Genomic DNA, 19,590 nt, shown 5'->3' with positions numbered 1-19,590 from the left:
AAACAAGGTTAAATGTTTGTGTTACCTTGAAGTTGTTGCATTCATTTGCAGGAATGGCCAAATGCTTCAAATCCCGACTGCTTGCCTTTAAAACATGTAACCTTTTATTTTAACTCAGCCCTAAGGCAATGGGCAGGAGACCAGCTGTGGCTCACAGCAATAAACCATCAAGACTGCATCGATACAAAAGCCTGCATTGCCAAATGCAAATACAGGTAACTATTTTATTGGTGATCAAAACGTCATGTCTAATTGCATCACATTGCTGGCTTCTCTTTAAATTGTTTACCACTCACAGCCAGTAAACCAATGTCAAACACTATCCCAGTTTAGCGTGATTGGCAGCTTTTCAACTGGTCCTTTTGAACAAGATTTTATTACTTTGTTTTGATGAATTACTAGAAGACTATCACCTGTACTAACTCCTGCGTAGCAACCGAAATGAAAAGAATTAGAAGTCAGATCATAATTAAACTAAACTTGTAGTTGTGACAACAAGTCATGACTTTTTATTTTTGGACCCTGGATTGAAAAATGGATGCTGCTGTAAAATGGAGATAGAACACAGGCACTGTTTGCAGCTTTGGGAAAAAAAAGTGAATCCAACTAGTACATATGCAACAATTTTACTTTTTGGAGACATTGAGCCCAAACAAAATGGCATCATTTGTTATGGGTTCAGTATAGCAACAAGTGTCTGGTCATACAGATTCTGTAAGTGGGGGTGAACCAAACAGAGAGGAGCAAGGGGTTTTGTTAATGTTAGTTAATGTTAATATTTTCTCTCTCCCCCTTCTCTGTAAAGTTGCTCTCTCCAACATTCTATCACAACAATAGAAATATACATCGACAGATGCTGAAAGAAATAATTCTAAAATGCAACAAAACAAGAAAGACCTTGGGTCCGACACACAAGCAACGAATTACAGAGTGATTATTGCTGATCAGATAACATCTGAGCATTATCAGATAAGCAAAGGGATGTGCAACCAACACATCTAATTTTGTGCTGTAGTACTGATGACAGAGTTGTATTCTTCGACCAATTTCTTTCCCATCAATCAAAATATTTGTGTTCATCTGTTTTTCATTGTGTGTGCATGTGCACATTCACTTGTACTTGTCTGTCCCTGTGTGTGATTGTGCAAGTGTGCACGGCTATCCGCACAACCGTGTGTGTTTGCAAGAATTTGTAAAGGGGTAAAGTTTAAGTTACATAATTTAGAAAGCCTGTTCTTTTACTAGTTGTTAACATCAAAGCATTACATAAGAAGCAGGAGCATGAGTAGGCAATTCAGCCCATCAAGCCTACTCCATCAATCAATATGACCATGGCTGATATCATCTCAGCCTTAACTCCATTTTTCTGTCTGCTCTCCATAACATCTCAACCAATTACTGATTACAAATTTGTCTGTCATCTCCTTACTCAATGTCCCAGCATACAGTGAACTCTGCGGTAGTGAATTCCATTGATTTATTACCCTTTGCAAGAAAGAGTTTCTCTTCATCTCCATTTGAAATCTGCTAGGACACAGCACTACGTTTTCCAGTTTCAAATAACCTTCCCGCCCATCCCCCCCCCGCTCCCTTTCCAGTCCCACCTCCTCCCTTCCATTCCACCTACTGACCCTTCCTTCCAGTGACCAACCGAATTCATTCCCCCCATTGACCAACCAGGTCTAACCCACCAACTGTATTCACCTCTCACTACCTCACCACTCTAGCCCCCCCCCCCCCACCCAAAACCTTACCTCCACCTTTATCTGCAGCTCCCCCTACCCTCACCTCCATTCCTGAAGAAGGGCTAAACCCAAAACTTCTCTACCCCTGATGCTGCCTGGCTTGCTGTGTTCTTCCAGCCTCCTGTTTGTCTACACATTATCCCATGACCACATATTTCTAGAATTATTCACAAGAGGAAACATCCTCACTATGCCTACTTTGTTAATCACTTTTAGCATCATATGTATCTCAATTACATCTCCTTTCCTTCTTCTAGAGGCTAAGATTGTAATGGTGAATAGAGTTTTATTTTACTGTTACTGAAGTGTGGTTTGCTTTGACCCTGGATAGCAGTCAGCCCTAGATGAAGTCAGAGTAATTATCCCTAGTTTCATGAAATCTTCACATTTCTGACAGCTCTGGAAATATTGGGGCTTGATTTCCAATGCAGTTCTCTGACGATGGTTATACAATGAAGGATTGATCAACTCAGTATAAACAATGACTGCAGATGCTGAAAACCAGATTCTGGATTAGAGTGGTGCTGGAAAAGCACAGCAGTTCAGACAGCATCCAAGGAGCAGGAAAATCGACGTTTCAGGCAAAAGCCCTTCATCAGGAACACAGGCAGAGTGCCTGAAGGGTGGAGAGATAAATGAGAGGAGGGTGGGGGTGGGGAGAAAATAGCATAGAGTACAATAGGTGAATGGGGGTGGGGATGGAGGTGATAGGTCGGGGAGGAGGGTGGGGGAAGGTAGCAAAGATTACAATGGGTGGATGGGGGTGGGGATGAAGGTGATAGGTCAGAGAGGAGGGTGGAGTGGATAGGTGGAAAGGAAGATAGGCAGGTAGGACAGGTCATGGGGACAGTGCTGAGCTGGAAGTTTGGAACTGGGGTGAGGTGGGATGGAGGGGAAATGAGGAAACTGGTGAAGTCCACATTGATGCCCTGGGTTTGAAGTGTTCCGTGGCGGAAGATGAGGCTTTCTTCCTCCAGGCGTTGGGTGGTGAGGGAGCGGCGGTGAAGGAGGCCCAGGACCACCATCTTCTCGGCTGAGTGGGAGGGGGAGTTGAAATGTTGGGCCACAGGGTGGTGTCCCAGAGATGTTCCCTAAAGTGCTCTGCTAGGAGGCGTCCAGTGTCCCCAATGTAGAGGAGACCGCATCGGGAGTAACGGATACAATAAATGACATTGGTGGATGTGCAGGTAAAACTTTGATGGATATGGAAGGCTCCCCACCCCCATCCACCCATTGTACTCTTTGCTAACTTCCCCCACCATCCTCCCCGACCTATTACCTCCATCCCCACCCCCACTCACCTATTGTACTCTATGCTATTTTCTCCCCACCCCCACCCTCATCTCATTTATCTCTCCACCCTTCAGGCACTCTGCCTGTATTCCTGATGAAGGGCTTTTGCCTGAAACATCGATTTTCCTGCTCCTTGGATGCTGTCTGAACTGCTGTGCTTTTCCAGCACCACTCTAATCCAGAATGAAGGATTGATGTCCACCTCAACAGCACTTCACAAATCCATGACCTCCGACACTTTGGAGGACAAGCCCTGCAGATTCATGTGAACACCATCACTTCTGAGTTCTTCTCCATAACATGCACCACCCTGACCTGAAAATACCTTGCTGTTCTTTCATAGCCTCGGATGTAAATCCAGGAACTCCCTTCCGAACAACACCGTAGGTGCACCTTTACCACAAGGGACAGCACCTTTTCCAGGGAAATTTGTGGTGGGCAATAAATAATGGACTTGCTGGGAACACCCACCTCCCACAGAAATATAGTCTGGGGTACAATTCACAGCCTCTGAATCTTTACCATATTCTCTTGTGATCAATTGTACAATTTTAAGACAGAAACAGACTTTTAAGATTTCCATGACTGAGAAGCCTCAACGGTGAGCTGTGGTTGGATCCACAATGAAGCAGCTTCACTCTTGCTCTGTTATCTTACCTCGTAAGCTTATTGGATTCAAGATGAGAGACAGGTCTTCCATGCCTTCAAGTCTTCAAGATATCAACAGGAAAAGTCAGGGTAGATAAAGGTAAACTATTTTCAGTGGTTGGGGATTCTAGAACTAGGGGGCATAGTGTAAACATTTGGGCCAGACTGTTCAGGAGAGATGTTAGAAACTGCTTCTACACAGAATGGGTAATGGTTATCTGGAACTCTCTTTCACGAATGGCAGTTTATGCTAGATGAGTTGTTAATTTTAAATCAGAGATGGATATATTTTTGATAGGCAAAGGCTTTAAGGGATATGGATCAAACTCAGATAGATGGATTAGCCATGATCTCATTGAATGATGGAACAGGCTTGAGGAACTGAATAGCCTACCCCTGTTCCTATGTTCCCTCTTCAGTCCAGTACCAAGCAGAAAATAGTCCCATTGCTCCTGAACATGACCGTCATGAAGTGCAAGCTCTGCTACAAAGGCTTTATTTTCTTGTTAATTATAAATTCATTAACTCGATGTTCGAGTCTCACATGTCCCTATCGTGATTTCAAGGATACCTGGAGGGAAGAGATGTGCGAGTAGCCAAGAGGCAGTCATAAGAGAGTTCCCAGCCGCCATGCATTCATGCACTAATGGTTTGGAATGAGTTCAAACTTGGCATGGGGATTACTGAGGTGAGTCAGAGGTCAAATACATCCCAGTTGCTCAATCGTCCAGTTGTGACCAATACCTCTGACCGGTCTGCCGTAAAACATAAGGCCACACATCACTCAGGTTGTGGCAACTTTATTCATCATGCATAACGAGAAAGAAAATTCACCCTCGCTTACATTCATCCAAAAAAAACCTCATGGAATCAGAGGAAAGATTTCGGACTGGTAATTCCTTTAAAGCACCAGTAGAATGAAATGGAATTTAGAAATCTCTTGTGTTTGAGAAAGGGGAACAGAAGACAGCTGTCTAAGTATGGGCATGATATGGATTCTCTGTTACTAATTCCAGTTCTCAGCCAAAGAAGTGAAACTGAGGGAGTACGAAATGTACTGTCAAGGTTTTGCGATACTGGAGGACCTTGGATTTATATGTATTTACTTTATTTTTTCATGGGATGCGGGCGTTGCTGACAATGCAAGCATATGTTACCCATTCCTACTGTCCTTGAACTAAATGACTTTCCAGGTCATTTCAAGGGCAGTTAAAAGTCAACACATTCCCTTGAAATTGGAGTTATACATCAGCCCAACAGTGTAATGATGGCACATTTGCTTCCTGAAAGAATATGAGTGAACTAGTTGGGTCTTTAAAAAGTCAATGAGAATTGCACCATTACTAAGACTGGTTTTCAGACTTAGATCCTATTTATTAAATGTAAATTCCACAAAATGCCAAGGTGGGATTTGAACCCATGTCCTTAAAGGATTAAAATAAAAGCAAAGCAGATGCTGGGAGGTCTGAAATAAGCATCTGTAGAGAGACAGAAATAGAGATAATGCTTCAAGTTTAAGAAGAGTCATGTAGGACTCAAAATGATAACTCTATTTTTCTCTTTGTCAGTGCTGCCTGACCTGTTGAGTGTCTCCAGCACGTTCTGCTTTTTCTCCCAACAGGGTCTGGGTCTCTGGTTTCATTTCCACTATTGCAGTCTCTCCCACTTGAGACTGAATTGCAAGAGGAACTGGAGGAGACCAGCAGAGATGTAAACACCTTTGTACAGATCAGTACACAGATTGTCCTTGATAAAACTGAATGCATTTGTCCTATATTATGGTTTCACAAAGAGTTGAAACATTTTTGACCTGCAGAATTTTAAACTGAAGATAGTGCTTGATAATGTAGGTCATTGAGCACCAGGTGATGGAAGAATGGTATTTAGTGCAAGCTAAGAAACCAAGAGCAGCGTTTTGGATGATCTCAAGTTTACAGAATGTGGAAAAGTAGCCAAGGCTGCATTGGAAATCCCCCAAGACTGTGGGAGGGCTTCAGCAGCCAATGAGATGGGGAGCAATCAAAGCACCTTTAGAGGCAGTAACAGGAAGCTTTAGTGATTGTTCAAATGTACGGTTGGAAGCTGTGCATCCTCTAGTCCAAATGGATATTAGGGACCACTGTTGCTTCATCATTTACATTCCTGATTTGGATTGAGGAACAAGTGACAGAATGTCAACATTTTCAGACAATACCAACCGTCAAGGAAGGAGGCAGCCAACACTGAGGAGGCAAACAACTTCATATAAGACTGTCTGAGAAAACCTCCGGACTGGACTGGTCTGCACAAGTGAACAAAAGTGAAATAAAGTATGTTGAAAAATATTCCCTTTATTCTTTCATGGGATTGTTGGTAAGGTCAGGATTTGTTGCCCAAATTCTTTGAACTAGGTGACTTTACACTGTAGAGTTACTTGCAGGCCAGACCAGGTAAAGATTACCTTTCCGAAAGGGCATCAATGAACTGGGCAGTATTTTATGACAATTGATGATTTATTAACATTAGTACTCAATTCCTGATTTATTAACTGAATTTAAATTCCACTAACTGGCATGGGGGAGGATTTGAACCTTTGACCCAGAGAACTGGCCAGGGCTTTTGAATTGCATTACCTCCACGGCATCAACTCCCTTAAAACCAGGGTGGTAATGTGCTTTAGTTGGAAAATTAGAGACATCGCTTACATCTTCAGAAACTAAATGGGGAGGAAGAACAAAGGAATCAAGGGATTCATGTGGGGACATCATTAGAAGTAGCGTTCCACGTAGCAAAACAATTAGAAACCTTTTTTTTGGTGCAGCAATCATTTAGAAGATAAATTGTGGGGCTAACCAGTGAAATTTAATCTGTGCAAACATAGATGCAGGTTGTGATATTACTGTCCTCTGCTCCTAGCACACATTGAGCAGCAGTGTGGGATATGGACTGAATTGGCAAAACCTTCCTGATGAGGTTTGTAAATTGTACCAACAACTTACCTGATTCTCCAAGCCCATTGGGTGACAGAAGGAACATCTTTGCCCAGGCAAGGGTTTGAATGAAGTTTGCACTGGTTTGGATTCTACATTCCTTCATCATAGCAGAGTGGATGGCAATGGTGGCTCAGTGGTTAGCCCTGCTGCCTCACAGTGCCAGGTACCCGGGTTCAATCCCATGCTCATGTGACTTTTGTGTGGAGTTTGCACATTCTCTCCATGTCTGTGCAGGTTTGCTCCCAATTCCTCCCAAAGTCCAAATAAATGCAGGTTAGGTGGGTTGGCCATGGGAAATTTCCCATGCTATCCAGGGATGTGCAAACTAGGACAGTTAGCCATGGTAAATGCAGGAGTTATAGGAATGCAGTGGGGGAGCTCAGTCTGTGCTTTGGAGGATTGGCATGAACTGGATGGGCTGAATGGCCTCTTTCTGTACTGTAGGGATTCTATTCTCTGTAACAAAAAAAGTATGATGTACAAAGTACTGTGGATGTTGCAGGTGGGAAGGCAAGCTGATACCTTTACAGATTTCCAAACAGATTCTGGAAAATAGAACAATTATATGTTCTTTCAGTAATGTTGAATGTGTCACTTTCAGTTAGGAGAGGATAATTCCCCTGTAGCGAAGAAGAATCAATGAAATATTAATTACTGTCATAATACAGCGGAGGTAACATTTCACACTGAGACAGTAGACCCAAAGGGATTTCCTCTGATGAAACAGACCATCAAATCACACCTGGCTTTATTGCACTTCCGCAGTGAGACTGAATACAATTTCTGACCTATACGGCAGCCAGTGAAATATAAATGGTTCTGAAACAGGGTCGCTGGACCTGTAATGTGAAGCTTATTTCTGCCGACAGATGCTGCCAGACCTGCTGAGATTTTCCAGCAATTTCTATTTGTGTCTCAGATTTCCAGCTCCCGCAGTTCTTTCAGTTTTTGGAAGGTCAAGTTGCAACTGTACAGGACATTGGTGAGGCCACTTTTGGAATACTGTGTCTAATTCAGGTCTCCCTACTCCAGGAAAGATGTTGTGAAACTTGAAAGTGTTCGGAAAATACTTACAAGTACGTTACCAGGGTTGGAGAGTTTGAGCTATAGCGAGAGGGTGAATAGGCTGGGGCTGTTTTCCCTGGAGCTTTGGAGGCTGAGGGGTGACCTTATAGAGGTTTATAAAATCATGAAGGGCATGGATAGGGGTGAATAGCTAAAGTCTTTTCCCTGGGGTGGGGGAGTCCAGAACTAGAGGGCATAGGTTTAGGGTGAGAGGGAAAGATTTAAAAGGGACCAAAATGGCAACTTTTTTCATGCAGAAGGTGGTGCACATATGGAATGAGCTGCCAGAGGAAGTGGTGGAGTCTGGTACAATTACAACATTTAAATGGCATCTGGATGGGTATATGAATAGGAAGGGTTTAGGGAGATATGGGCCAAATGCTAGCAAATGGGACGAGATTAATTTGAGATATCTGGTCAGCATGGACAAGTTGGACCAAAGGGTCTGTTTCCTTGCTGTATATGTCTCGGACTCTAAATATATGGTGTTGACTGGGACTCAGCTGGAGCTTAGAAACAGAAGGCCATGGGTTTGGGCTCAACCTGAGCCCAATTTTGATGAAGGCTTGCCGACCTCAAATACTAACTCTGAACCTCTCTCCACAGACACCAACGGACCCATGAGGCATTTCCTGCCTTTTCAGCTGGATAGCAGAACCTGCTACTGCAGAAGGCAGTTGAGGCTAGCCACTTGGATGTTTTCAAGGGAATCTAGACATGTGCGTGGGAGAAAAGGGGCTGGAAAGATTTGTCTGCGATGAGGTAAACAGAATAGGAGGAGACTCATGTGAATTATAATCTGCAGCACAGACTTCTGCTTGGCACAGAAGTACAGAAAATGGGGACGGAATGGATCATTCGGGCCTTCGAACCTGCTCTGTCATCCAATACGATGATGGCTGACCCTCTGTCACAACACTGTACTCCCATACTCCCTCAATATATCCCTTGGCATCTTTAGCCACTAGAAATCTAGCTATTTTTTTCTTAAATATGTTCGATGACTGGCCTCCATAGCCTTCAGTGGTAGAGAATTCCAGTGAAGAACTTACTCTTCATCTCAGTCTAAAATGACCTGCAATGTGTCCTGAGACCATGATCCCTTGCTCCGGACTCCCATCAGCCAGGTGAAAACATCATTCCTTCCTTTCATGTATCAACGTGTTGCACTCTCTCTTATACGCCATTGAATACAAGTCCAAATGAACCCAATCTCTCCACATGTGATAGCCTTGACGTCCCAGGAATCAGTCTGGTGAACACTTGCTGCGTTTGCTCGAGGAAGAGTGTATCTTTTCTTAGGTAAAGAGAGCAAAGCTCCATACAGTTGCAATTAATCTTTCTTGCTCCTGTGCTCAAACATTCTTGTAATGAAGCCCATTGTCAGTTGCTACATTCCCAATGTAATTGGTGAAGCAGTTGCTTTTTCCCTGAATGGGCAAGGACGGACAGGTTTAATTGCGCTGCTTCCACAGTTAAATATCCTCCAGACGTTCACTGAAGGAATTGGCACTTAGGGAAGATGCATAATGATGGGCCGCGCCTCTGAACTTGCAACCCAAACACAGGGGGAGGCTTGAAGGAGGAGAGAAGGGAAAGCAAGGAAGCAGAAACATCATTGTTGTGCTATGACACATGGTGTCAGTGTTTACTGAAATTAAGATCTTAATAACCACCCAGTTGGAGGCTCTGTTCGTTGAGTTGGCAGGATGGTTGATTGTCATGCTGGATGTGGGTTCAATTCCCACACTGACTGAGGTTTCCATGAAAGACTCTCCTTCTCAACCTCTCCTCTCACTTGAGACATGGTGACCCTCAGTCGTCTCTCCCTAACGAGAGAGTAGCCCCATGGTCTGGTAAGACCATTGTCATTTTAATAAGCTCCGGGTAATCCATGGCCTGCTGACTCTCTCTGGGATAAGGCTGGTTTCATACAATCATAGAATCCCCACAGTGTGGAAACAGGCCCTTCGGCCCAACAAGTCCACACCAACCCTCCGATGAGTAACCCAACCAGACCCATTCCCCTACCCTATATTTACCCCTGACTAATGCATCCAACCTACATATCCCTGAACACAATGGGAAATTTAGCATGGCTAATTCACCTAACATGCACACCTTTGCAATGTGGGAGGAAACCTGAGCACCCAGAGGAAACCCATGCTGACATGGGGAGATTGTACAAACTCCACATTGGTTTGATATAAAAAAAAGGAAATTCTAATGTAACAACAACGTCTTATAAGTCTGGGATATTTTCAACCACTGTTGGTTCACCTGGAATGAGAAGAGCTGTATGAGCACCCCACTGCAAAAACACAGATTGGATACCACTGGAAAAATAAGAGAAATGTTTTGGAGTGGAGAAGGCCTCCTGTTGTGAGCCTGTCTTTCTCTCTCTCTCTCTCTCTCTCCCCTCTTCCTCCTCCTCCTCCCTCTTCGAGAAGCTTGTCCTGCTCTTTGAAGCCCTGGTTCCCTCTCCCTCCCATGCTGACATCCAAGCACGAGGAGCTCATAATGTACCCAAAGCCCCTTACAGTCACAACTAGCGCCTTCTCCTCATGCGTCTTTCCCAAGTGTCACCAACACTAGCAATTCCACACACTCAACTGAAAGTAATCAACGCCCACATCTATACATTGTGATGATGGCTCTGGCTGCAGCTCCTGCTGCAGAACATTGTGTCTAACTGTGCAGTGGCTACAGTGTAGATGTGAATAGGGCAACAAGTCAGTGCAATGGACAGCCTGACACCACAACCTTCCCCAGCTGTGTACTCATGGTGCACACTCTTAACACATGTGCTAACGGCCTGACTGTGACTGTGCTATTCGGGACACACCGCATGATGCGGGTACACACTCGGAATGGAGTCAATATGAAGTGTAGAGCTGGAAAAAGGCCCAGCAGGTCAAGCAGCATCAGAGGAGAGTCGGCATTTCAGGTCAGGACCCTTCATCAGGACTCAGAATGGGCACCAGTTTTCCCTCAAGGTGTTATGTCGCAACAAAACTACAGGTGAAACAGGGACCCAGTCTTGCAGCCATTGTGTTTGAATTGTCTCAGGTTGCCAGGGTTTTCACAGGCAACCCAATCTTCCTCAGTTCTGTTAGCATTCAGTGATGGTGAAGGAGCTGAGGGCAAGATCAGCCTGAAGTGACAGGACTGACAGGAACGAGATGGTGTAAAGTTTCACAGCTACAGGGCTTCATTTCAGCTGTCCTCACTTGGCTGTAAAGGAAATTATGGGGTCGGAGAAAGATGCTATGTAAATGCAGTTTCTATTCCATTACTTGTGCATGGGGAGATTTTTCACACCCAGAGGGAACATGCCAGTTAGAGCCAGAGAGATTTACAACACGGGAACAGGCCCTTCGGTCCAACTTGTCCATGCTGACCAGATATCCTAAATAAATCTAGCCCCATTTGCCAGCATTTGCCTTCCTATTCATATACCCATCCAGATGCCTTTTAAATGTTGTCAGGTTTACTGCTCAGTTGTTTCACATCCCACGTGATCCCTGGTTTCTCTCTCTTCCTCCTTTTTTAAAGTGCTGTTGTTCTGATTTTTTTTCCCAAAGTTCCAAATGGTTCAGTGGTTAGCACTGCTGCCTCACAACGCCAGGGTCCCGGGCCCAATTCCCACCTTGGGCAACCGTCTGTGTGGAGTTTGCACATTTTCCCCGTGTCTGCTTGGGGTTTCCTCTGGGTGCTCCAGTTTCCTCCCACAGTCCAAAGATGTGCAAGTTAGGTGAATTGGCCATTCTAAGTTGCCCGTAGTGTGAGGTGCATTAGTCGGGGCAAAATGTAAGGGAATGGGTCTGGATGGGTTGCTCTTCGGAGGGTCGGTATAGACTTGTTGGGGCGAAGGGCCTGTTTCCACACTGTAAAGAATCTAATCTAATTTGACAGCTTATAAACAGTAATTACCACTCCAAAAATTCGAGGAAATCAGCTTCAACATTGAAAAATATCTCAAAAAAAGGAGCAGCTCTTACAGTCACACCTTCTTCCCGTCCTCCATCTTGCATTCCCCAGAATTTCTGCTGCTTTAGGTTATCTGAACTCAAACTGGTTATCAACCATGCTCGATTCTTTGCCTCCTCTTTTTGCGGTGTTATTTCTATTCCTTTATGAACATTACACAGACGCACCAAGGCTTTCAGACTAAATCCAATTCAAAATCAAAAAATGCCAACATTAATAGGGAAACTCATTCAAATTGTGTCCAATTATGCAGCAGAAATATACGACCATGCAAAATTCTAACTTATAAGCATCTGATGTTTTAGGGTTTGAGTGATGTTGGTTCAAATCTGGCATGATGCTAATTACCTGCAATGAATAATCCACCTTCTAGCAGGAGATGTGATGTTAAAAGGGTGCTTTAGAAACTCCAGCTGGATGAACAAAATGAAGATCATGCATCTTTCATTTGTGGCCACTTTTTAAAATTTATTCATTTTGTGGGATATGGGCATCACTGGCTGATCAGTTTTTATTAGGTGAAAGTGAGGACTGCAAATGCAAGTCAAGATTAGAGTGGTGCTGGAAAAGTACAGCAGGTCAGGCCCCTGCTCCTCAGATGCTGCCTGACCTGCTGTGCTTTTCCGGCACCACTCTAACCTGGTCAGTATTCATTGCCCGTCCCTAGAAGGTGGGGTTGAACTGCCTTCTTGAACTGCTGCAGTCCACCTGCTGTGGGTTGACCCACAATGCACTGCTGCCTCACAGCGCCAGGGGCCCGGGTTTGATTCCCGCCTTGGGCGACTGTCTGTGTGGTGATTGCACATTCTCCCCCTGTATGTGTGGATTTCCTCTGGGTGCTCTGGTTTCCTCCCACATTCCAAAGATTCGCAGGTCAAGTGAATTGGTCATGCTAAATTGCCAATAGTGTTAGGTGCATTAGTCAGGGGTAAATATAGACTAGGGGAATGGGTCTAGGTAGGTTACTCTTTGGAGGGTTGGTGTGGACTTGTTGGGCCAAATGGCCTGTTTCCATACTGTAGAGAATCTAATCTAATCGAATCTATAATGCCATTAGGGGGAGAATTCCAGGATTATGACCAGCGACAATGAAGGCGATATATTTCCAAGACAGGATGGTGAGTGACTTGGAGGGGAGCATGAAAGTGTTGATGTTCCCATATATCTGCTGCCCTTGTCCTTCTGGTTAGAAGTGGTTGTGGGTTTGGAAGGTGCTGTGTGAGGATTTTTGGTGAATTTCTGCAGTACATCTTGTAGATAGTACACAATGCTGCTACTGAGCATCGATGGTAGAGGGAGTGGATGTTTGTGGATGTGGTGCCAATCAAGCTGACTGCTTTGTGTTGTTAGGGCTGCACCCATCCAGGCAAGTGGGGAGTATGACATCACACTCATGACTTCTGCCTAACAATCTCTGATTTCAATATTTCAAGGTAATCAAAGGTCATTAACATCAACAGTTACACCCAGAATCAGAGTTGATTGGCTCAGTTGCTTGGACAGTTGGCCTGCCATGCAGAGGTATATTAACAGCATGGGTTTAGTTCCTACACCAGCTGTGGTTCCCAACAAAGGTCCCACCTTCTCAATCTCATCCCTTGTCTGGAGTGTGGTGACCCTCAAGTTGTCTTTCCCACTGATGAGAGAGCAGCTCGATGGGACGAGCAACTTTAGCTCTTCTTTACTCATTCCCAAGTAACAGCAAAACCGTTTTACCAACATATCCACCACGAAGCAGGCACACATATTGTTGCATTCCACACTGAATTGGACAGTAGAAAATAATTAATAATAAGGTGATTGGTAAGACCAGAGGAAGGGAGATTCTTCACCTTAAAGCTTGGAAGGTTCATGGATGATCAGGTAGATGTGTCCAAAAATTAGGAAGGTTTAGGATGAGATGGAATAAGGACAAGTGTCATCGTCAAGGCATGATTTGGAGATGCTGGTGTTGGACTGGGGTGTATAAAGTTAAAAATTACACAACAGCAGGTTATAGTCAAACATGTTTATTTGGAAGCACACTAGCTTTCAGAGCGCCACTCCTTCATTAGGTGATTGACAATCACCTGATAAAGGAGCGGGGCTCCGAAAGCTAGTGCTTCCAAATAAACCTGTTGGACTATAATCTAGTGTTGTATAATTTTTAAATTTATCGTCAAGACTTGTCATCCATATGAAAGTTTCCAGACTGAGAAAAAACGGATTTTTCACACTGATACAAAAAGAACAAGGACCTTGGATCTAAAGCGGTAATAGAGGCATAATTATACTAAACTAAAAAGATTAGAACTAGGGGTCATAGTTTAAAAATAAGGGGCCATCTCAAAACAGAGATGAGGAAACATTTTTTCTGTCAGAAGGTTGTAAGTATTTGAAGTTCCCTTCCTCAACGGGCAGCAGTTGCAGAATCTTTTAAATATTTGAAAGCAGAGATGGGTAGATTCATGATAACCAATGGGATGAAAGATTATCAGAGATATACATGAAAGTAGGGTCATAGAGATGTACAGAATGGAAACAGACCCGTCAGCCCAACTTGTCAATGCAGACCAGATATTCTAAATTAGTCCAGTCCCATTTGCCAGCATTTGGCCCACTATGTTCATATTGAAATATGAACCGTTCCTATTCATATACCCATCCAGATGCCTTTTAAATGTTGTAATTGTACCAACCTCCATCAGTTCCTCTGGTAGCTCATTCCATACACGCATCACCCTCTGCATAAAAATGTTGTCTTTTAGGTCCCTTTTAAACCTTACCCCTCTCACCTTAAAGCTATGCCCTCTAGTTCTGGACTCCCTGACCTCAGGGAAAAGACATTGTCTATTTACCCTATCCATGATTCTAAAAACGTCTATAAAGTCACCCTCAGCCTCCGACGCTCCAGGGAAAACACCCCAAGCCTATTCAGCCTCTCCTTATAGCTCAAACCCTCCAACCCTGGCAACATCCTTATAAATCTTCTCTGCAAATTTTCAAGTTTCACAGCATCCTTATGACAGGAGGGAAAGCAGAACTACAAACAATATTCCAAAAGCGGCCAACTGTTAAGGGTAAAACCAGTTCAGACATGATCTTATTGAACGTAGGAACATAGGAATCAGGAGCGAGAGAAGGTAATTTAGCCCCTTTCCTTTGAGCCCTCTCCGCCATTTAACATGGTCATGGCTGATCTTATCCTGGTCTCAACTCCACTCCCCACAACCCTTCAACTCACAAACATCTCTATTTCTTTCTTGAATTTGTTGACTGATTCTGTCTCCACTGCGCTCTTGGACAGTGAGTTCCACAGATTCCCAGCCCTCTGAGAGAAGTACTTTCTCCTCATCTCAGCTTTGAACCTGCCTCCTCTCACTCTATATCGATGACCTTTCTGTTTGAGACTGTCCCACAAGGAGGAAACATCTGTTCAATGTCCGCCTTATCAATCCCCTTTAGCATTTCATGTATCTCAATTAGATCCCCTCTCATTTTCCTGAACTCAAGTGAATACAAGCCCAAGTGATTCAACCGCTCCTAGTATGACAACCCTTTCACCCCTGGAATCAACCTGCGGAACCTCCTCTGAACTATCTCCAGGGCCACCACATCCTTGACCAAATCAGGAGACCAAAACTGGACACAATATTCCAGGTGTGGCCTCACCAACACCTTATATAATTGTAACAACATATCTTCACTTATATAACCCAGTCCTTTTGCAATAAATGCCAAGATTCCATTTGCCTTTCTTATTATATGCTGTACCTGTAGACTCACTTTCTACAATACATGCATCAAGATGCCCAGATCCCTCTGCACTGACACACTTTGAATCTGCTTCCCATTTAAATAATAATTTGCCCTTTTATTTTTCCAACTAAAATTGATAACCTTGTACTTATCCACATTAAACTCCATCTGCCTAATTCTGGCTCATTCCCCATGCCTATCAAAATCCATCAACATTCAGGAGCAGGCCTGAAGGATTGAGTGACCTACTCTTGTTTCTTGTTCATATGGATTCGATAGGCCTCTGAATGCATGAGAAAGATAGAGAGGAACTAATTGTCAAGAAAATTCCAGTGAGGTGCAAATCAACTGTAGGGTGGATAAATGACTACTTTATATTCTCTAATATGACAATAGACAATAGACAATAGACAATAGGTGCAGGAGTAGGCCATTCAGCCCTTCGAGCCTGCACCGCCATTCAATATGATCATGGCTGATCATTCCTAATCAGTATCCTCTTCCTGCCTTATCTCCATAACCCTTGATTCCACCATCTTTGAGAGCTCTATACAACTCTTTCTTAAATGAATCCAGAGAGTGGGCCTCCACTGCCCTCTGGGGCAGAGCATTCCACACAGTCACCACTCTCTGGATGAAGAAGTTTCTCCTGAGCTCTGTCCTAAATGGTCTACCCCGTATTTTTAAGCTGTGTCCTCTGGTTCGGCACTCACCCATCAGTGGAAATATGTTTCCTACTGCCAGAGTGTCCAATCCTTTCATAATCTTATACGTCTCAATCAGATCCCCTCTCAATCTTCGAAACTCAAGGGTATACAAGCCCAGTCGCTTCAGTCTTTCAGTGTAAGGTAATCCTGCCATTCCAGGAATTGACCTCGTGAACCTACGCTGCACTCCCTCAATAGCTAGAATGTCTTTTCTCAAATTTGGAGACCAGAACTGCACGCAGTACTCCAGGTGTGGTCTCACCAGGGCCCTGTACAGCTGCAGAAGCACCTCTTTGCTTCTATACTCAATCCCTCTTGTTATGAAGGCCAGCATGCTATTAGCCTTCTTCACTACCTGCTGTACCTGCATGCTTACCTTCATTGACTGGTTACAAGAACACCCAGATCTCTCTGTACTGCCCCTTTACATAAATTGATTCCATTGAGGTAGTAGTCTGCCTTCCTGTTCTTGCTACCAAAGTGGATAACCATACATTTATCCACATTAAACTGCATCTGCCATGCATCTGCCCACTCACCTAACTTGTCCAGGTCACCCTGTAATCTCCTAACATCCTCATCGCATTTCACCCTGCCACCCAGCTTTGTATCATCAGCAAATTTGCTAATGTTATTGCTGATACCATCTTCTATATCATTAACATATATTGTAAAAAGCTGCGGTCCCAGCACGGATCCCTGCGGTACCCCACTGGCCACTGCCTGCCATTCCGAAATGGAGCCGTTTATCACTACCCTTTGTTTCCTAGCAGCCAACCAATTTTCAATCCAATCTAGTACTTTGCCCCCAATACCATGCACCCTAATTTTACTCACTAACCTCCTGTGTGGGATTTTATCAAAAGCTTTCTGAAAGTCCAGGTACACTACATCTACTGGATTTCCCTCATCCAACTTCATAGTTACATCCTCAAAAAATTCAAGAAGATTAGTCAAGCATGATTTCCCCTTCATAAATCCATGCTGACTCTGTCCTATCCTGTTACTACTATCCAAATGTGCAGTAATTTCATCCTTTATAATAGACTCCAGCATCTTTCCCACCACTGAGGTCAGACTAACTGGTCTATAATTTCCTGCTTTCTCTCGCCCACCTTTCTTAAAAAGTGGTATAACATTAGCCACCCTCCAATCCTCAGGAACTGACCCCGAATCTATTGAACTCTGGAAAATAATCACCAACGCATCCACGATTTCCCAAGCCACCTCCTTCAGTACCCTGGGATGCAGACCATCAGGCCCCGGAGACTTATCAACCTTCAGACCTAACAGTCTCTCCAACACCAAATCCTGGCAAATATAAATTCCCTTAAGTTCAGGTCCTTCAGCCACTGTTACCTCAGGGAGATTGCTTGTGTCTTCCCCAGTGAACACAGATCTGAAGTACCCATTTAATTCCTCTGCCATTTCTTTGTTCCTAGTAATATAAATTGGAATGGTCATATTGGAAAGGCAAAGATGGGAAAGGATTTCTGAAGTGCATTCAGGAGAATTTTCTCAATCAGGATACCTTCAGCTCATTGAGAAATGAAGCACTCGGTTTCTCGGACTGATATGGGTCAACTGGTCAAGTATCAGTAAGGGGTTCCAACATAAATAAGGAAGTGATGGAGAAAGGCAACCTCTGGATCACAACAGCAGGGACATTATCACTGTCTATCTCTTTCCTACAGAGGGTTCAAGCAACATAGATACTGGCTATAATTTTCCATATTCTCCTAAATCAAGAGGAGTGAATGTTTCACTCTTCTTCAAGCTCTGAATGAGCTTCACTAGAGTCCTGAAGAGGAACAGAAACATGATGCATTGTTGAACCTGGGCAGGTTCAAATGCTCAGGAGAATTTCCGTCTCTCATACTGGCATCAACACTTGTCACTTATTTACTTTCCACCATCATCATCAAATACGTTGGTAATGCCAGTGACAGTAATGCTGAACAAAAACTTGCATTCATTGGACACTGTAAAACTAAACCCATCCACATGAGGCATATATGGAGCAGGTGATATCAAGCTCAGATAAAATGTTTGTACGTCTTAGAGATGGACAGGTTGAGGAAGGGAATTCCAGAGCTCATTGTAAATGCAGCTGAAGACACCAATACCAGCTGGGGAGGAAGCACAGGAGCACAGAATTGGAGGAGGGCTTGGATTTTTTTAACGATGGACCCGTTACCAAGCTAAAGAGGCAACATTGCTCAGAATAACTACATGGGATTGATTAAACTGTACAGGTGTACATTAAGTAGGTTATTTTAAGTCAAAGCACATGGCAGGTTGGAAATAAGTCAAGGGAATTTAGTGATCTGAGAGAATCTATTTTGGTTTGTATTTCATTTACAGGATTGAGGCAATTGCAGTTCTGTCTGAATATAAAGTTGTTTATGTCTTTCCTCGTGTTGCCCACATTAATCTGACCTTGAACAAGGCATTTTGATTCCAGCTGCTTGGATTAATATGCAGGATGCCAAACCCAAACACAAAAGTGGAGCACTAACCTTCAAAAGGCAAATCCTACCACGAAATAATATGGGAGCTGAACTTATTGCAATTACAGAGTGCACTAGATTTGTTTGGAAGATAGCCGTGGAGAGACAAGAAAAGCTGGGATTGCTTCTCCACAGCAGCGGGGAGATATAATAGACGTATTCAAAACAATGAATGGCTCTCAGAAAATAAACAAGGTGAAACTATTGTGCAGGCAGGAGACTCAATACTTGGCAAAAGAACCAGGAGATAGATAAGGTTTATTTTTAACTGTGAGTTGTTATGATTGGGAATGTGCTGCTGGATAGGGCAGTAGAAGCAGATTCAACGTTAATTTTCAAAAGGGAAATACTTGAAAAGGAAGAAAAGAATGCAGAGCTATGGGGTAAGAATGGGGGCAAAGGGGAATTGGATTGTACAACTGTAAAGTTCTTTTGAAGAGCCAGCAAGTCATGATGGGCTTAATGGCCTTGGTTGAAATGTAAAATGCAATGATAAGATCATTGGCAACAGTTTTATTTTAAAAGAAAATCCTAGTCAACTTTTCCCTCCAATCAGAAAAGGCATTTTATCTGTAAAATTATTACTCTGCTAATGCTGATAAGTTGTCTCAAAAATCTAATCAGCAAGCAAACAGAAGTGTATCCAATCTGTGGGAATGTACATCTTGTTTTGAACAAGCACAGCTTTTATTCAAACCATGTAGCTTATAAAACACCTCAGCCAACTATATGTCATCTTATGCAAAGACAAATCTATCCCATGGGTTTACTTTCTTGCAGCCTTGGTGTGCGAGTGATAGCTGAATTCCATCCAGCTTTAAAGCTCTCATATTGACGACCGCACCACTTGGTATCAAGCCAGTGGTTCTATTTGTTCAAACACCAGGGACTGCACTTTTAATTGTATCACAAACTGTGTACT

General features: G+C 43.5%; 1 protein-coding gene and 1 long non-coding RNA gene across 4 annotated transcripts in view; one reads left to right on the top strand and one right to left on the bottom strand.

Moving 5' to 3' along the window:
* LOC122539485 (uncharacterized) overlaps positions 1-9,137 on the top strand; it is a 41,650-nt gene extending 32,513 nt beyond the window's left edge. The window contains exons 4-5 of the long non-coding RNA XR_015753306.1: positions 119-215; positions 8,330-9,137. This is a non-coding gene — a long non-coding RNA (uncharacterized LOC122539485). The remainder of the gene's footprint in view (positions 1-118; positions 216-8,329) is intronic.
* The window catches only part of fam13a (family with sequence similarity 13 member A), a 223,677-nt gene that overhangs the window by 114,239 nt on the left and 89,848 nt on the right, over positions 1-19,590 (bottom strand). The window lies entirely within an intron of this gene.

The sequence above is a fragment of the Chiloscyllium plagiosum genome, unplaced genomic scaffold (assembly GCF_037043375.1).
Source record: "Chiloscyllium plagiosum isolate Xiang-an unplaced genomic scaffold, Cpla_swu_hap1 HiC_scaffold_36, whole genome shotgun sequence".
Taxonomy (NCBI): Eukaryota; Metazoa; Chordata; class Chondrichthyes; order Orectolobiformes; family Hemiscylliidae; genus Chiloscyllium; species Chiloscyllium plagiosum.
Note: the sequence above shows the minus strand (reverse complement) of the source record. Positions and strands in the feature narration are given on the sequence as shown.